Source organism: Crinia signifera, chromosome 2 (genome assembly GCF_055691185.1).
Source record: "Crinia signifera chromosome 2, ASM5569118v1, whole genome shotgun sequence".
Taxonomy (NCBI): Eukaryota; Metazoa; Chordata; class Amphibia; order Anura; family Myobatrachidae; genus Crinia; species Crinia signifera.
Window position 1 is genome coordinate 6,943,286 of NC_139218.1, and position 6,562 is coordinate 6,949,847.

A 6,562-nucleotide genomic window follows, 5' to 3' on the forward strand; every position below is an offset into this window, starting at 1 on the left:
GTTACCATACATACTCCTCACATGTTACTATACATACTCCTCCCATGTTACCATACACACTCCTCACATGTTACTATACATACTCCTCCCATGTTACTATACATACTCACATGTTACTATACATACTCCTCTCATGTTACTATACATACTCCTCTCATGTTACTATACATACTCCTCCCATGTTACTATACATACTCCTTCCATGTTACTATACATACTCCTCACATGTTACCATACATACTCCTCACATGTTACCATACATACTCCTCACATGTTACCATACATACTCATCACGTGTTACCATACATACTCCTCACATGTTACCATACATACTCCTCACATGGTACTATACATACTCCTCACATGGTACTATACATACTCCTCCCGTGTTACTATACATACTCCTCCCGTGTTACTATACATACTCCTCACATGTTACTATACATACTCCTCACATGTTACCATACATACTCCTCACATGTTACTATACATACTCCTCCCGTGTTACTATACATACTCCTCCCATGTTACCATACATACTCCTCACGTGTTACCATACATACTCCTCCTATGTTACTATACATACTCCTCCCATGTTACTATACATACGCCTCACATGTTACTATACATACTCCTCCCGTGTTACTATACATACTCCTCACATGTTACTATACATACTCCTCCCGTGTTACTATACATACTCCTCACATGTTACCATACATACTCCTCACATGTTACCATACATACTCCTCACATGTTACTATACATACTCCTCACATGTTACCATACATACTCCTCCCTTGTTACCATACATACTCCTCCCATGTTACCATACATACTCCTCACATGTTACTATACATACTCCTCACATGTTACCATACATACTCCTCACATGTTACCATACATACTCCTCACATGTTACCATACATACTCCTCCCATGTTACCATACATACTCCTCCCATGTTACCATACATACTCCTCACATGTTACTATACATACTCCTCCCATGTTACTATACATACTCACATGTTACTATACATACTCCTCTCATGTTACTATACATACTCCTCCCATGTTACTATACATACTCCTCCCGTGTTACTATACATTCTCCTCCCATGTTACTATACATACTCCTCCCATGTTACTATGCATACTCCTCACGTGTTACTGTACATAATCCTCACGTGTTACTGTACATACTCCTCACATGTTACTATACATACTCCTCACATGTTACCATACATTCTCCTCCCATGTTACCATACATACTCCTCACATGTTACTGTACATACTCCTCACGTGTTACTGTACATACTCCTCACGTGTTACTATACATACTCCTCACGTGTTACTATACATAGCCATCACGTGTTACTATACGTACTCCTCACGTGTTACTATACATACTCCTCACGTGTTACTATACATACTCCTCCCGTGTTTCTATGCATACTCCTCCCGTGTTTCTATGCATACTCCTCACGTGTTACTATGCATACTCCTCACGTGTTACCATAAATACCCATCACATGTTACCATACATACTCCTCACGTGTTACCATACATACTCCATCCGTGTTACTATACATACTCCTCCCGTGTTACTATGCATACTCCTCCCGTGTTACTATGCATACTCCTCCCGTGTTACTATACATACTCCTCCCGTGTTACTATACATACTCCTCCCGTGTTACTATACATACTCCTCCCATGTTGCTATACATAATCCTCACGTGTTACTATACATACTCCTCACGTGTTACTATACATACTCCTCACGTGTTACTATACATACTCCTCACGTGTTACTATACATACTCCTCACGTGTTACTATAGATACTCCTAACGTGTTACTATACATACCCATCACGTGTTACTATACATACCAATCACGTGTTACTATTCATACTCCTCACGTGTTACTTTACATACTCCTCACGTGTTACTATACATACTCCTCACGTGTTACTATAGACACTCCTCACGTGTTACTATACATCATACTTGCCTACTTTTATCTTCACCTTTCCGGGAGAAGCCCGGAGAGGCAACACATCAGGGGGGCGGGAGCAAGGCTGACATCACTTGGCCCCGCCCCCCATGACGAAAACCTCCGTGATTCGCGGGCCGAGAGGGAGGGGGCGTGGCTTAAATGCCGCGAAATGACGCGAAATGCCGCGATCGCGTCATTTAAGCCCCGCCCCCTCCCCGCGTACCCGCGATTTCATGTAATTTTAACCAGCGGGCAAGGATGGAGCGGGGCAAATCCCAGAATGCGGGAGACTTGCCCACCTTCCCGGGGGGCCGGGAGAAGGACCCGATTTCCGGGAGGCTCCCGGCCATTCCGGGAGGGTAGGCAAGCCTGCTATACATACCCATCACGTGTTACTATACATACTCCTCACGTGTTACTATAGATACTCCTCACATGTTACTATAGATACTCCTCACATGTTACTATACATACTCCTCACATGTTAGTATACATACTCCTCACATGTTACCATAGATACTCCTTCCATGTTACTATACATACTCCTCACTTGTTACTATACATACTCCTCACATGTTACTAAACATACTCCTCACATGTTACCATAGGGATGCAGTTAAAATCCCGGCGGTCGGGATCCCGGCGTTCAGAATCCCGACGCCGGAATCCCGACCGCCGAAATGCCGACACATTCTCCCTCCTGGGGTGTCCACGACACCCCTGGAGGGAGAATAAATTAGTGTGCCGTGCGTAGCGAGGCACCGGGCCCGCCGCGTGGCGAGCGCAGCGAGCCCGCAAGGGGGGGCGATCCGCGTCCCCCCCTTGTCGGCATTTCGGCTGTTGGAATTCCGGCGTCGGGATTCTGAACGCCGGGATTCAATACTGAATCCGTTACCATAGATACTCCTCAAATGTTACTATACATACTCCTCACATGTTAGTACACATACTCCTCCCATGTTACTATACATACTCCTCACATGTTACGTACTGTTTATATCCAGGTTATATTTACATACCTCCCAGCATGCCCCTCTCAAGGAGGACACAATGCTCTGTTTCTGGACATCCCTCATAATGTATGATTGCCAGCACCTGTGTTAATTGATAAGAAAGGTTATTCGACACGGGTGCTGGTAATCATACATTATCCATACCTCCCAGCATGCCCCTCTCCAGGAGGACACAATGCTCTGCTCCTGGACTTCCCTGGTAATGTATGATTGCCATCACCTGTGGTGACACCTTTCTTATCAGTTACCTAGCTCCCCACAGGTGCTGGCAATCATACAGTATCCATACCTCCCAGCATGCCCCTCTCCAGGAGGACACAATGCTCTGTTCCTGGGCTTCCCTGGTAATGTATGATTGCCAGCACCTGTGGTAACACCTGTCTTATCAGTTACCTGGCTCCCCACAGGTGCTGGCAATCATACATTATCCATACCTCCCAGCATGCACCTCTCCAGGAGAACACAATGCGCTGTTCCTGGGCTTCCCTGGTAATGTATGATTGGCAGCACCTGTGGTGACACCTTTCTTATCAGTTACCTAGCTCCCCACAGGTGCTGGCAATCATACATTATCCATACCTCCCAGCATGCCCCTCTCCAGAAGGACACAATGCTCTGCTCCTGGGCTTCCCTGGTAATGTAGGATTGCCAGCACCTGTCTTAAACAGGTTAATTGATCAGAAAGGTGTCACCACAGGTGCTGGTAATCATACAGTAAGAGGGAAGATCAGATGCAGCATTGTGTCCTCCTGCAGAGGGGCATGCTTGGAGGTATGGTATTTAGAATAGATTATACTTCTCAGCATGTTACTACAGTATATATATATAAAAATATACTCCACTGTTGATTCGCCAGCTATGTTGTCATTCATTAAATGCTTAGCCAATCACTGATCATCTTGCTCTGCTATGGGCGGTTTCCTATGACTGCCTGAGGGAGGGGCTGTGGGCGTGTTTAGCCGTAGGTCCCTGGTTTTCTTCGTTGAGATTGGCTTCGGGCAGGTGGGCGTTCCCAATGAACTCCAGCTTCACGTACTGCGGGGCCGGAGTAAGCCAGTAGGGGGCGGGGCCCGCAGTCTTCGGACGGCATAATGAATGTGCTGCGCGCCCCGCCTCCGTGCCCCGCCTCCCTGGGTCCCGCCCATTCTCCTCAGCACCTCGGACAGCAGCATCCTCCTCGCGCCTGTGTCGCGGTGACACAGCCGGGAACGGGAGCGGGCGGAGAGGCGGCGGCAGGAGCTCGGTCACCGAAGAGCAGGACGCCATCACACCGCTGTGCCTGGGACTTACCTCAGAGGGGCAGCTCACCTTCCGCCAACCGAGACTCAGCGGCTTCATCCCTCATCTGTCCCCGGCCAGGAGGCTGCCTGCAGACGCTGCTCCTCTCCCTGGGGGCTCTGCTCCTGTGCTCGGTGCTGGGCTCTGCTCCTGTGCTCGGTGCTGGGCTGTGCTCCTGTGCTCAGTGCTGGCTGGTGGCCTCTGCTCCTGTGCTCGGTGCTGGGCTCTGCTCCTGTGCTCAGTGCTGGCTGGTGGCCTCTGCTCCTGTGCTCGGTGCTGGGCTCTGCTCCTGTGCTCAGTGCTGGGCTCTGCACCTGTGCTCAGTGCTGGCTGGTGGCCTCTGCTCAGTGCTAGCTGGTGGCCTCTGCTCCTGTTTTCAGTGCTAGCTGGTGGCCTCTGCTCCTGTGCTCAGTGCTAGCTGGTGGCCTCTGCTCCTGTGTTCAGTTCTAGCTGGTGGCCTCTGCTCCTGTGTTCAGTGCTGGCTGGTGGCCTCTGCTCCTGTGCTCAGTGCTAGCTGGTGGCCTCTGTTCCTGTACTCGGTGCTGGCTGGTGGCCTCTGTTCCTCTACAAAGTGCTGGCTGGTGGCCTTTGTTCCTGTACTCTGTGGCAGTTGGTGGCCTCTGTTCCTGTGCTCAGTGCTGGCTGGTGGCCTCTGTTCCTGTACTCGGTGGCAGCTGGTGGCCTCTGTTCCTGTGCTAGTTGGTGGCCTCTGTTCCTGTGCTAGCTGGTGGCCTCTGTTCCTGTGCTAGCTGGTGGCCTCTATTCCTGTACGAAGTGCTAGCTGGTGGCCTCTGTTCCTGTACGAAGTGCAAGCTGGTGGCCTCTGTTCCTGTGCAAAGTGCAAGCTGGTGGCCTCTGTTCCTGTGCAAAGTGCAAGCTGGTGGCCTCTGTTCCTGTGCTCAGTGCTGGCTGGTGGCCCCTGTTCCTGTGCTTGGTGCTAGTTGTGGCCTCTGTTCCTGTGCTCAGTGCTGGCTGGTGGCCTCTGTTCCTGTGCTCAGTGCTGGCTGGTGGCCTCTGTTCCTGTGCTAAGTGCTGGCTGGTGGCCTCTGTACCTGTGCTCAGTAGTAAGTGCTGGTCTCTAGTATAGGAGATAGGGCCTCTGTCCCTGTGCTCAGTGCTAGTTGTGGCCTCTGTTCCTGCGCTCAGTGCTAGATGCTGGCCTCTGTTCCTGTGCTCAGCAGTAAGTGCTGGTCTCTAGTATCGGAGTCAGGGCCTCTGTTCCTGTGCTTGGTACAAGCCTGTCTGTAATAGGAGATGAACTCCTGTAGGGAAGTTTGAGGGCTCTGGGTAGAAGTTTATTTATATAATATATATATGTCCTAATGTCCTCATTATAGAGAAGGAATAACACAGGAGCAGTCAGTGTCAGCGTCAGCATGATTCATGTATTTTAGCTAATGATCGTGCAAACACAGGAGCTGGAGGAACGCATAGAGAAACTGATGTAACAAAGGACCAGTTATAATACAGGACCAATTATAGTGCAGGACAGGTGATAATGCAGGACCAGTTATATTGCAGGACAGGTGATAATGCAGGACCAGTTGTAGTACAGGACAGGTGATAATGCAGGACCAGATGTAGTACAGGACTGGTGATAATGCAGGTCCAGTTGTAGTGCAGGACAGGTGATAATGCAGGACCAGTTATAGTGCAGGACAGGTTATAGTGAAGGACAGGTTGGAATGCAGGACCAGTTATACAGTGAGGTGACTAGAGACATTGCAAATCTATGATACACTGAAAACTGTGAAGAAAAATGTAAACATATTCAATTACCTTAATGAGTGTAGTAAAATCACAGTAAGTGTAGTAAGACCAGCCTAGAGGACCAGCCTAGAGGACCAGCCTAGAGGACCAGCATACACTCACTGTGTAGGGAACGTTGCATGGAAGGATGAGAGTTGTATTACAGAGAGAGAACGGAGGCGGACACTGAAGTGCAGGAGCTTATGTACAGTCTGCAGATCTGAGCACACACCGGCTCCCTTTTGTCCTGGTCGCTGGACCTCCTGCACAAGACCTGCCAGTGACTGGGTGACCTGCGTGGAGAGGTGACGAGGGTGCACATCCACAAGACTGGGAGGCCTGTTACTGATCCCTCACATTATCCTCACATGTACATGTGGGCTTATCGGTGCTACAGAGGATAATACACTGGATGTTATAATATCTGGATCATCTATAGCTGCATTATTGGCCAAAACATATATTTTTGTATCGCTGTGAGTGGCGGCACAAGACAGACAGCACCCGCGGACCTGCCCAAT

At 49.2% G+C, this 6,562-nt stretch overlaps 1 protein-coding gene across 1 annotated transcript in view; it reads left to right on the forward strand.

Annotated features, from left to right (window-relative positions):
* The first annotated feature begins 4,132 nt into the window (after nucleotides 1-4,132).
* STXBP5L (syntaxin binding protein 5L) overlaps nucleotides 4,133-6,562 on the forward strand; it is a 370,406-nt gene continuing 367,976 nt past the window's right edge. Inside the window, exon 1 of the mRNA XM_083170643.1 lies at nucleotides 4,133-6,562. This exon is cut by the window's right edge and continues 339 nt beyond it. The gene's annotated coding sequence lies outside the window, so the exon portion shown is untranslated.